Raw genomic sequence first — 13,186 nt, 5'->3', positions numbered from 1 at the left:
TGAGTCCACCCTGGGCCCTGCTGACAGATCTGGGCTCAGTCATTCTTCTCCAAATCCATCTGTGAGCACAAATGAGAAAAGGGAAGGCTTCTGGTAGTTATGCTTTGAGCCATGTGGAAACCATATTTACAGGGTAAAGAGATAATAGAGAAAATAGTGAAAAAATCCAGCTGGAAAACTGTCTTGACCTCCAGCAGAGTCCACCAGAGCTTTACAAGGAGGCTGTGGTGGGGAAAAGCCACTCATCCAGATTTAATCCTTTCTGTTATTTCCAGGTTATCCCTTAGATCTGGATGTTAATCCTTTAATTTGTGGTGTCCAGAGAACACAGAGGCTCTGGCAAGGCTGGATGATGGTGTGAACATCAGGGTGTGTTTGGCAGGAGAGCTCAGAGCAGGGTGAGCTCTGGGCAGGAAGGTCCCTGTCCCTCGTGCTGCAGGTGAGCCTGCTGCATCCTCAGGAGCACAAAGTGCAGCCCCAAAGCACGAGCTGGGGCTGGAATGGTGATCCCTGAGCCTGTGGGGCAGGGCTGAGCCTGCTGCTGCTCTAGAGCACCTTAGTTACAACTGATCCACCAGGAATGCTGCCTTAGCACACAGACAGGACCAGGCTTTGCTATTCTGCTCAGATACACGTTAACAGCTACTTGGAGATCTGTTCCAGGGATATAAATAGGCTTTAGCAGGTAAAGCACTAGCTTGGAGTTGTAAATAAAGATGTCAAATGATAGTCCATAACCAAACTGCAGATCCTGGTTGGAGGGTGATGGCTTTTGCTGTGTTCATGGGTATCTTATATCTAATGCACCATAAAAGTGCTGGGTTTTATAGCCATGGTTGTACTGAAGTGAGGGATGGTACATCCCCAGCCTCCAGCACTCCCTCTGAACATTCCCTGTTCTCAGAAACTGCACAGCCCAGTAAGGTTTTCATGAGGGTCCATATGGGAAACATATGGAAAAATATCTCTTTGATCTGTCATTTATTAATGGCACCTTATGAAATATTTTGTTTGTTTGTCTTTCAGGGCTGTTCTTGCCTTCCCATGAAATTCAGCTCTTCCCCTGGGTAAGCTGATGCTGTTGTTTAGTTCTGGGGAAGTGAAAAAAGATCTCTCTGCTGTGGTGGGGTGACCCTGGGCCCACCAAGCCCCTCTGTCACTGCCCTGCTCAGCTGGGCAGGGCACACAGGACACAGGGAAAGGCTCTGCCTGGGATAAGGGCAGGGAGGGGTCCCTCACCAGCTGCTGCCATGGGCAAACAGACCCAGCTGGGGGAAATCAGTTCCATTTATCCAACACATCACATCAGAGGAGGAAACTGAGAAAGAAACCCAAATCTTAAAACACCTTCTCCAAACCCCTCCTTTCTTCCCAGGCTCATCTTCACTCCTGATTTGTTCTCCCTCTTCCCTCAGTACCTCAGGGGGATGGGAATGGGGCTGTGGTCACTCCATCACACATTGTCCCCCCTGCTCCTTCCTCCAGAGGCCTTGGACTCCTCATCCTCTGCCCCTGCTCCAGCCTGGGGCCCCTCCCAGGGGAGAGTTCTCCAGGAGCTGCCCCAGTGTGGATCCCATTTCCCATGGGCTCAGTCCCTCAGGAGCTGCCCCGGTGTGGATCCCATTTCCCATGGGCTCAGTCCCTCAGGAGCTGCCCCAGTGTGGATCCCATTTCCCATGGGCTCAGTCCCTCAGGAGCTGCCCCAGTGTGGATCCCATTTCCCATGGGGTCCCGGGTCCTTGCAGCAAACCTGTTCCAGGTGGGCTCCTCTCTCCATGGATCCCCAGGCCCTGCCAGGACCCTGCTCCAGCAGGGGCTCCCATGGGGTCAGAGCCTCTCCAGCCCCCCCTGCTGTGCCCTGGGCTCTCCTGGCCCTGCAGGGGGATCTCTGCTCCCTATGCCCTCAGATTCTCTCCAGGTGCTGCCCCCTGGCATCTTTGAGGAACCTCAGCTCCAGCATCTGGAGCAGCTCCAGCCCCCTCTTCAGTCCTGCCCTTGGTGTCTGCAGAGTTCATTTTCTCAGACATTCTCACTCCTCCCTTCTCCAGCTGCAGTGGGGCAGTTTGGGTTTTTTTTCCCTCCATTCTTACCTCACTTGCCCCAGAGGTGCTACCACAGTCCCTGCTGGGCTGGGCCTTGTCTGGGTCTGTCCTGGAGGCAGCTGGAATTGGCTCCATCAGACACCTGCAGCCTCTCCCAGCCCCATCCCTGCAGCCTCTCCATCCCCCAGTCAAACCCAAAACACAAGTGAGGGTTAAACTTCAGCCTGGGGAATCAGCAGCAGCCGCAGAGATCCCTCAGAAGGCTCTTGCTTCTCTGAAAGTGCCCTTGATGATGCAGATTGAAGGGAGATCAGTATGGAAAACATGACCTAGATGTTCTTTCTAAGCAGAATACTTATATATACACACATAAATATATATATGATATAATCATCTTGCAAGCCCTGGCAGCTCTTTAAAGGAGCAGCAAAAGCTCTTTTTCTTCAGAAATACCACATCAACAGCCTGAGCACAGTCCCCAGTGATTAAAGCTACACCTACAAGAGAAGCTGGAAGCTTTGCCAGTAAACCTTCCTCCTGCTAATGCTGCTCAAAGACCCTTCATTATCCCACCCAAGGCAGAGCAAGGCAGATCCTTTCCAGCATCCCTGCATCAAAAAGGAGAGATTCAGGCAGTGGCAGCAGAATCAAATATACAGAAATGTTTCACCCATTCTGCAGTGATTTGCAGATGCCCCTGAGACCCCCATTCCATGTACAGAGACTCTGTGCTTCCCATGAGTGGCCATTTGATTGCTCACTCAGAATTTTTCCAGAAAGCTGTTTTGCATTAGGAGTATGTTTTAATTTGAAATCTAGTAGCTGGATAATTGATAAATTATGGCCATGAATAGCTTAAATATAATTAGTTATTATGAGGTAGAGAATTGTCATTTTTATAAGGAGGACTATCAGGTTATTATTGTAGGATTTGAATAACCATTTATTAAACATTAAAGTAATTACAATTAACCCTTTTTGGGTCATTGCTTGTATCTGTCAAAATTTATTTTGTTCCCTGGTAGACTTTTAGTCCAAATTAATATTGAGACCTTGTAGTTGTTTATCATAAATGGTCTCCTAAGCCAAGATGGAACTGAATAAACAGCAAGGCAGCTCACAGGTTTGTACTGGTCACTGCTGTGATCCAGCTCAGGGAGCCACTGTAGTGAAATTAAAAATATGGGGCTTAAATGGGTTTGAGTCAGAGGTAGGTGTTGCCCTGGCCATTTGCACAAGGATGGGTAACAGGCTCTAATGTGCCTCCAGGTTCCCAGTGCACTACGGAGATTCTCCACACTAAAGAAAGAAAATGTTAAGACATGAATGTGAGAATTAAATCCAGTTAATGATGTTTTATTCACTGAATTGCTCCATCTGAGTAACTTGCCTCAACCCTGGTCCAAAGCTTTATTCCAAAACCCAAGTTTTGAGATCTCAGTTCTTCCAGCATTTCCTGGTGGGGCACATTTTCTCTAAATGAGCAGCATCACTGACTTCCCCAGGGCTGTCCAGGGCACTGCCCAGGCTGCCCAGGGAATGGGCACAGCCCCGAGGCTGCCAGAGCTCCAGGAGCTCCAGGGATGCCCAGGCTGGGATTGTTGGGGTGTCTGTGCAGGGCCAGGCCTGGACTGGGTGATCCCTGGGGGTCCCTTTTCTCTCAGAATATTGTGATTTCAGCTGGTAGCTGTAACTGGGAAACTTCAGGCTTGAAGTCCTTAATGCCAATTATCTCAAGAGGTGCTCCAGTCAGACTGCAGACTGTTCCAGTCAGAATGGTTTCTGTGTGGGCCCTGAGTGGCTGCCAGTCCTGGGCAGTGAGATCTCTGTGCTGGGTGCAGTCCTGAGCCCAGTGAGGGGCTCCTTGTGAGCCCAGCCCTGATTCCTCCTCCATCCACAATGAACCACCACAGGCAGCTTAGTGGCTAAACTGAGCTCAGGGCTTTTCTCTTTGGCTTTTTAATATAATGTATAGGCATATATATCATTTCAAAGTGACCTACTCAGTTTTTACTTCAGTTTAGGTTTAGGTACAGGAAAAAAAGAATCCATCTGTGGAATTTCCCTGTGCAAAATGCCAAATGTTCAGTTGGAAAGGAGACTTCTTCCCCTAGTCAGGTGAGTGTGAGTGCTCAGAGCTGTGCCATGTTCACCTCGCTCGCCAGGGGCCTTCTCCTGCCTTCACCCACCCTTCCCCTCTCCAGAGGATGCAGTGTCAGAGGTGGAGATGGCCAGAATTATGAATTATGACAAAGAATCCTTGGTGCTGTCCTGTGTCTGAGCACCAGGGCACTGAGCAGGTAAAACAGACACCCTTTGTGAGCTGTGCTGCTGGAGCTGCTGGGATTTGCCCTGGAGGGTTGTGAACAGCATCACCAGACCCTGTGACTGTTCAGGGTGATTTCTGGAAATGGGGGAACGTTTCCCAGGGAGAGCAAAGTTTGGAAAGCTGCTGGTGGGATGTGTTCAGCCTCTCACATCAGGGGGTTTTGTGCCTCTTCATTTCCTATCACCTCTGTTGGTCATAATAACCTATTTTTTTCCTCCCCCCCCCCCCCCAAGAACTGTCTCCTCTGTATGTCAAGAACTTCCTGTAGGAAATTTTTAGACTGCTGGTGGCAGCCCCATGGAATGAGTCAGCTCTGTGCTGCTTTCAGTCTGGTGAATGAAAGGATCCTGGAGGCATAATTTCCTTATTACTGCAGCCTGGGTTTGACAAAATTGTAGAATTCACTGCTTTCTCATAGATATGTCTGTCTAATTGATGGAAAGAAAACACCAAAGCCTCATGTGAATCAGAATTCCAGAATCATTAAGGATGGAGAAAAAACTCCAGGATCAGCAAGTCCAACCTGTGAGTGACCCAGCCCAGAGCTCTGAGTGCCACCTCCAGCCCTTCCTTGGGCACCTCCAGGGATGGGCACTGCAAACCTCCCTGGGCAGCCCCTGGCAGTGCCTGAGCCCCCTTTCCATGGGGAAATTCCTGCTGATGTCCCCGCTGAGGCTCCCCTGGCCCAGCCTGGGGCCGTTCCCTCTGCTCCTGTCCCTGTTCCCTGGAGCACAGCCCGACCCCCCCGGCTGTCCCCTCCTGGCAGGAGCTGTGCAGAGCCACAAGGGCCCCCTGAGCCTCCTTTGCTCCAGGCTGAGCCCCTGCCCAGCTCCCTCAGCTGCTCCTGGGGCTCCAGGCCCTTCCCAGCTCCATTCCCTTCTCTCAGACCTAAATGTGTGCTGATCAGAGGCACCACTGTGCTGATAATTTATTGTGTGCCTCAGCTTTTGCCAAAGCAGGAACACAAGAGCAGCAATGCTCTGGTTAATTATTCTGATACCTCCCTTCCTTAAGAGGCTCTGAGATGAGTGTATCTTTTAAAGGAAAAAAATTAAGTCTTTTATCCTGTAGGTTTTTTCCCAGAGAAATACCAAAAATACCTTTCTGCTGAGAATTAATCTTTCTGCATAAAATGCAAATCCACAGTCCAGGCCCCAGATAGACACACACTGGAATGGCCTCACTGCTGGTGCACAGTCCTGGCTGTGCTGCTGGGATTCTTCAACCATTTCCAGCTCCAGCACTCAGCCACATGCCTGAAACTCCTCACCTTAGTGCTGCTCATGTTTTCCCTTTCTTTGAGGCTTTGAAGAGCTTAAAGATCACCTCTCTCAAAATACTTGACAAAAGTATCTCTGCTCTGTGAGAAGGTAACTCCTGCACTCTTCATCTGAAGCCTTTTTCTATCTGCCTGATCTTGTCATGTCTTTTTATTTTTCCCAGAAAATTCACCTTTATCCTCTTTTTTGTTTCATGAGCAGCATCCCACTCATTTGTGGCCTTCTCAGCCCTGGGGGCAGCTCTGGGTGCTGTGTCCAGCTCTGGATCCTCAGCACAGCAGGGACAGGAGCTCCTGGAGCGGGGCCAGCTCAGGCTGTGAGGATGAGGAGGGCCTGGAGCATCTCTGTGCCCAGGAAAGGCTGAGGGAGCTGGGGCTGCTCAGCCTGGAGAGGAGCCCCAGCTGAGAGGGGCCCTCAGCCCTGGGTGTCCCTGTGTGCAGGGAGGGGCAGAGCAGGGCCCGGGCTCGGCTCCAGGCCCAGCAGTGGCACCAGAGCCACGGGCAGGGCCTGAGCCCAGAGCTGCCCCTGCCCAGGAGGCACAACTTCTGCCCTGGGCAGTGCCCAGCCCTGAGCAGGCTGCCCAGGGAGGGGCTGGAGTCTCCCTCAGCGGGGATCCTGCAGAGCCCTGTGCACACAATGCTGTGCCCTGTGCTCTGGGATGGCCCTGCCTGAGCAGGGAGGTGCCACCAGGGACCCTCTGGGCCCCTCCCAGCCTGGCCCAGCCTGGGGTTCTGTGAATCACTGACAAGACAAAAGACAAAACCAGGTATTATGAATACCAGGGTAAGGAACAAGGTGTTAAACACATTTAGGCTTTGGCTTTCCATGTGGCAATCTCAAACTCTATTTCCCCACTGCATTCCCCAAATATTTCCTCCCTGTCCCACCATCCTTGGTCATCCTGGCCATCCCTGTCTCAAAGCCCTTTAGAACTGACCAGGACATTTAGGATTAATGGCTGAGCTTTAGTGTTTCCATCCACCAAATGGATATTGCTCATCTGAACGTTATGGTCAGAGCTGATGGCTCTAGAGCTCCTTAAAGATATGATGCTGTAAAAATTGTAAAGGCTATTGATAGTTTATTATTTTTTATCTGTAATATTTACAGCCTTTCACTTCCTTCTTGCATAACATAGCAAATGTTGTTCTGCTTCCTGAAAATGTGTGGTAAATCAACTGATCCACTGTTGTTTTCAAGTATTCTTACTTAGTTAGTTTTCATGCACATGTTTTGGACTCTATGTAAAATATGCCTTAAATAGCTGAATAAAATAAATGCCAGGGCTCTTACAGCTTTTTCCACCTGCTTTCAATGCAGAGCTGCCAAACCATTTCAGTGGTTTATAGCCTGTTGCCCAAAATCAAATTCTGTGTTACTTTTGGTTTAAGGGCTAATAGCTTTTTGAAATATATTAGTGTTTTCTGGTGACAGATCCAAGATTAGCTTTTATCCATTGTTCCAAGAGGTATTCCATAATCCTGTGGCACAGTCAACTTTATGAGGAATTTTACAACCTTTCATGAGCACTTTGTGTTTTAAAATGCTAAAAAAACAGTTAAGGAGAGAGGAAAACAAAGCACTGCAGTGTGTCCCTCTGATGTTCCATTGGCCTTTGAAGTGCTGGGGAGCGAGGAGGGATGACTGCAGGAATGACTGCAGGAATGACTGCAGGAGGAATCACTTTGCTCAGACAGACTGAGCAGCCAGCCAGCCAAAGTTTCTGAATGCTGCAGAGCTGCTTTACTGGAGGAGTATTTGCCTTGAGACAATGAACAGCCAGAGTGGGGGAGCCCAAGTCACTGCCAGACCTTGAGCACGTCCTTGGGAGCAGCAGTGCTGAAGAATGGCATCCATTGGAGTGATGTCAGTCAGTCCTGAGTTTTTCATGTGATGAAATCAAAACCAGAGTGGGCAGCAGGGCAGGGATTGGGATTCTGCCCCTGTGCCCAGGTGAGACCCCACCTGCAGAGCTGCCCCAGCCCTGGCCCAGCACAGGCAGGAGCTGGAGCTGCTGGAGGAGCCCAGAGGAGGCTCCAGGATGAGCAGAGGGATGGAGCAGCTCTGCTGGGAGGAAAGGCTGGCACAGCTGGGAATGCTCACCTGGACTGGAGAAGCTTTGGGGTCACCTCAGTGTGGCCTTGCAGGGCCTGAAGGGAACTTACAGGAAAGATGGAGAGAGACTTCAGACAGAGGCATGGAGGGACAGGACAAGGGGGAATGGGATCAAAGTGACAGAGAATGGGTTTAGGTTGGATATTGGGAATTAGGAATTGTTCCCTGGCAGGGTGGTCAGGCCCTGGCACAGGGTGCCCAGAGCAGCTGGGGCTGCCCTGGATCCCTGGCAGTGCCCAAGGCCAGGCTGGACAGGGCTGGGAGCAGCCTGGGACAGTGGGAGGTGTCCCTGCCATGGCAGGGGTGGCACTGGATGGGCTTTGAGGTCCCTTGCAGCCCAAACCATCCTGGGATTCTCTTCTGTGTTCTGGGATGTGAGGCAGTGCAAAAGCAGGACTTTGGGAGTGCTTCCATGGCTCCTAGGTGGTTTCTTCAGGGCAAGGCAAAGGCAGAGCAGTGCTGGGGGAGGGCGGGCTCAGGACACCCCTGCTTTGTGCACCATTGCAAACTGTGGGTACGACTGGGATGAATCTCTCCATAATACTTTATTCCTCTTTAGCATGGGGAGAAAGGGAAACACCCAAGTGCTGTGATGAGATAGACCAGAGGAGGAAGAATTGGATGGGCTCAGCACAGCTTTTTCCTTTTAAAAGCTACTCCATGACACCTTCAGCCCTAGATGCAAATGTATATCCTTCCAGGAGAAGTATTTCAGAGGCAGGGTCTAGCACATCATTTTCTCTCCCTGCCTCCTTAAAGATGTCACATCCTTCCCCCAAAACAAATGCTGTTGTTGGAAAGAAAATGGAAAATCTTTCTGGCCATTCTTCTGAAATGAAAGCAGCAATCTTCAAAGCTAAGAACAATCCCTTCAGGGTAGCTGAGTAACTGCTCAGGCTATACAAAACCAGCCAATTTGTACTTGTGAGGTATCAAGGCTCAGCTGTTCGATGGGGCTGGAGATGTTTGTACCTGGCAGTGGCTGGAGTCGTCTGTCACTGGAACAGGGTGGGCTGGGCCTGGTCACTGAGTGGTGCTTGAAGCCTGTTTTTATACTGGGGGAGAAACCACAGCCTATTCAGGGCACCAGTTTTCATCTGATGGAGGGAGTCACAGGTTGGACTGAGCCTTGGGATCTGCTTTCCTTTGCAGCTCCGCCATCCAGTGCCTGGTGATGGGAGCAGAGCAGGCTCAGCCTCCCCGGGTTTGTCCTCCCAGCCAAAACTCTGCTTTGTTTTGTCTCTCATCTCCTACTACAGCTCCACCTAAACATTAAACAAAGGAGGAGACTGGGTTCTCTGTGAATAACTCCCCAGATGAGAATATTTGTAGTAAAAAGGAAATTTCTACCTCAAAATAGTTTATTTTGGAGGCTTCCCCAGTGGGATTGGAAGTTCTGTGGAGCCCACCTCCCAAACCAACCTCTCACCTGTGGCTGGTACTGTTTCTGTACCAGTGCTGAGCTGAGGAGTTCAGGCTGTTCAGCCACTCTGGAATTGCAGCTTCAGTTGAGTGTCTGCATATTTGACCCATCTTTGAGAAGATGGACAAATGATCAGAAGGATGGAAAATTGAAGCTCTTCTCTGAGGAAAGGCTGAGAGAGCTGACAGAGAAGGTGGGCAGAGAGGATTTACAGGGCCCTGGCACAGGGTGCCCAGAGCAGCTGGGGCTGCCCCTGGATCCCTGGCAGTGCCCAAGGCCAGGCTGGGCAGGGCTGGGAGCAGCCTGGGACAGTGGGAGGTGTCCCTGCCATGGCAGGGGTGGCACTGGATGGGCTTTGAGGTTCTCTCCAACCCAAGCCATGCTATGACTCTATGACTTCCCTAAAAACTCAGCTCTGGGCATTCTGCCTGGAGACACCCAATGAATCAAGAGCAAATCTGAGATAAAATCCAATTTGGTTTTGTTTTTCCCACTGTACCTTTCGTTGAACTCCACAAGGATACACAGCACCTGTGAGGTTTTACTGGGACAGACACTTGGTGTGTTTTGGGAACTGGGAAGAGAGTTCATATACAGATTCCCAAAATAAAACAAAAGGCTGCCTGAGAGGGAAGTTCAGTTGTTTAACTCAGAGTGTAAACACATATATGTCTGTTCCTTGACCTACTTGATTTTCTAAACATTAAGAACTGCTTTGAATTATTGTTTTTGCTGGGATGCAGAACTCTTGAAATTTTTATGAGAAGCATATTCTAAATTGTCTAGCAAGAATTTATTGATGTCAATCAGTGATGTTTAATCAGTTCACACCGGCATTTGTCAAGCAGTTGTTGCCATCTGTGGTTCCTCTTTATTGGGAAGTTTAAATTTTTTGGGTTAAAGCAGTGTATTATTTGCAGATGGTCAGCCCACCATTCAGAACCACAGCAGGATAAACACTGCCCTAGCATGCCTGGGACACAGTTTAAGCACAGTGCAAGAGACATCTCAGTACTACAAAAAAAGAATTACATGAAAAGACATAAACAGGCAGGGATTTGTGCACAGTGCCTTGTAAAAGTCACAGGTTATTTTTTAAATTTGCTTTCTTTTATACAACACTGTCTGTATTTTGAGACTGACACAGGGAGGGCTCTCATGGATAAAGAATAAAAGATGAGGGTCAGTTTTCCATTGGCATCTATGGCAGCACCATGGCCAAGCCTTGGATTTGTACCTTCAGTGAAATCTCTGTGACTTTGGCCTCTCATCCTGCCCAGCATGGTCCTGCTGGGGGGAGCAGGAGCATGGGCAGAGCCATGGAGGGTTCAGAAAAGGCTTTGAGCCTTGACCCTAAGCTGAGTACTTGGTCTAAGTCAGGGGGAAGTTGTCCCCCTTGAGCAGGAGCTGTAGCATCCAGAAAGTCAGAGCCAGGCTCAAGCAGCAGCCAAGAGGGGATGCTCCATTTCTGGGCTCTCCTCTGAGGTGGGAGAGGCCAGATTGCTACAGGAAGCAAGAGCAGGATCTGGGGAGGCAGCTGAGCCCTGAGAGGCTCCTCCATCCAGGCCAACTGACCTGTGGGCTTTGTCTGGATATTGGGTTCTGGGCTTCGTCTTGGCTGCAGTGTCACACCTGCCCTTGTGACAGTCATGGAAAGGCAGTCAGGATGTTCATAGGAACAGGGATGTGCAGTTTGACTTTGGCATCTTTCAGCATTTCCCTGCTCCCCCCAGGCATGGCCATACTGCAGTGCTGGTGCATGGGCAGCAGCTGAGGGTGGCAGCCTGGGTCTGGTGACAAACTCACCTCTTGTCCTGAAGGCTCCTGAAGGCTTCGGTCCTGGCCAGGTCCTTTGTGTCATCTCTTGGTTTCCTTGGGAATTTAAACCCCAGGGAATGGCTCCCACTGCCAGGGATGGATGGGATGTTGGGAATGAGGAATTGTTCCCTGGCAGGGTGGGCAGGCCCTGGCACAGGGTGCCCAGAGCAGCTGGGGCTGCCCCTGGATCCCTGGCAGTGCCAAGGCCAGGCTGGGCATTGGGAGCAGCCTGGGACAGTGGGAGGTGTCCCTGCCATGGCAGGGGTGGCACTGGTTGGCCTTTAAGGTCCTTTGCAACCCAAACAATTCCATGATTCTGTGGTTTTTTCAAAGGTCTTCAGGTATCTTTGTGTTTGCTGGTGTAACAAACCAGCAAAGGGCATTCCCTGGCTCAAGGACTATAAGGTGATGATTAGGTGCTGAAATAACTTGGGCCATGTAAGTACCTTCTATAATAAAAAAGAAATAAGTGAGAATTTATTTTCTAATGACACAAGGAGTCAATATTTAAAATGGATTTTCTGATTTTTCAATGATTTATCGAAATTTTAATGAATTTGCTCCTCTTGCTCTTCTCCCTTTCCCCCTGTTTGTCAAGAAATAAGATGAAGCTTTTCAAACCAGCTCTAATAATAAAATGATTTAAGAATTAAGTTCTGGTCATCATGATGAATATTGAAGTTCAAAGCAGCAAAACTGAAGAGTAGTTGACTTTAAGCTCTGATTTTTCTTTTTGTGAATAAGTTCCTTAATTTCTGAAGTCAAGAGCTGAAGCCATTCTAGAGGCTTTATAAATGCTGATCCTGAAAGATATTTATTGATAACCATAGCAGAGATCTTTTTAATATCCTTGAGGGAACCATGCAGCAATCTCATATGCTAAAAGCACAATAAGTTGCTTGTTTTTTCACAGCATTTCCCTGATGTATCAGTGATGAGCTGTCCATGCTCACAGGCTGAACTTAAAAATTCATGAAATATGAATGGAGTTATTGTAATGTGCAACTAAATATGTTCCCAACTTTGAAGATAACACTGAGGAAAGTTACTTTTGTGCATTAGCTGTTCCCATAATGGAGAAAAAAGTTAAGGCTGGGGATAAGGGGTTCACTCCTTGATGTTAAATATGTGCCTGAAGTATGTCAAAAATGGCTGAGAGAGAGCAGAGTGAGCCATCAGCTTCAGAATATTGGCTTCTGAAAATAATAAAACATCTTTCTATACAAGTTTTACTCCTTTCACCAGCCCAGGCCTCACAGTAATGTTGGTGACCCTTGCAGGGAGCAGATTCCACATGGAGAAAACTCCAGTAGGAAAAACCAAAGAATTCATGGGCAACACAGAGGCTTAAATTCATCTACCTGATGAACATGTGGCTTTCTCAGAGGTGGTTTTGGTGGCAAATCAACAACATTGAGGCTGAATAATCAGGAATTCTTGAGAGTCTGAGAGAAAAAAGGGAAGATGCAACTCCCAAGCACCACCTGAAAGCAAAGAAATAACCCAGTTGCACTCAGAGCACTCCAGCCAGAACTCTCAGGCTTTGAGGAAATAAAATTGGCTTTAAATTGAACCTTTTCTGCAGGTTTTTGTTTGGCTGTTTGGAGTTTTTTTGTTTGTGGTGTTGTGGGGTTTTTTTGGTGTTTTGTTTTGTTTCATTTTGTTTTGTTTTGTTTTGTTTTTCAGATCACTGTTTCCATACAGGGATTTGGTTATGGAAAGACTCATTTAAGCAATTCAAAGAAATTTAGCTAATAGACCCAAACTTTTTTTACCCCCCCTTCCTTTGAGCTGGTGGTGCAAGGCTGGAAATGTGAGTGGATGCACCCTGGGATCATCTGGGTGGGCACCCAGCTGGTGCTGGGGAAGGCACCTTTGCCCTGGAGAACCCCTAGCACTGGCAGAAGCTCCAGTGAGTAACAGAAACTATTTTTTCCTGCCTGTTTTACATCTCCCAGATTGTGAAGACAGTCTGCCCCAGATCTGTCATGGTATCATGCTACCATCACACTCTCCTGAAGCAATTGGGGGGTGATAGCTTCTGCAGATCAAGTTATTTTTGTATTTTTAATTCTTCTTCTAACTGGCAGCTCGTGTTGGCTGTATTTTAAGGAGCAAAGATTTCAGCTAAAGCATTACTATGTCATTAACCAATCCATTGAATATTCATGATTTAGTG

Source organism: Molothrus aeneus, chromosome 20, assembly GCF_037042795.1.
Source record: "Molothrus aeneus isolate 106 chromosome 20, BPBGC_Maene_1.0, whole genome shotgun sequence".
Classification (NCBI taxonomy): Eukaryota; Metazoa; Chordata; class Aves; order Passeriformes; family Icteridae; genus Molothrus; species Molothrus aeneus.
The sequence above is the reverse complement of the archived record's forward strand: the minus strand, read 5'-3'. Positions refer to the sequence as shown.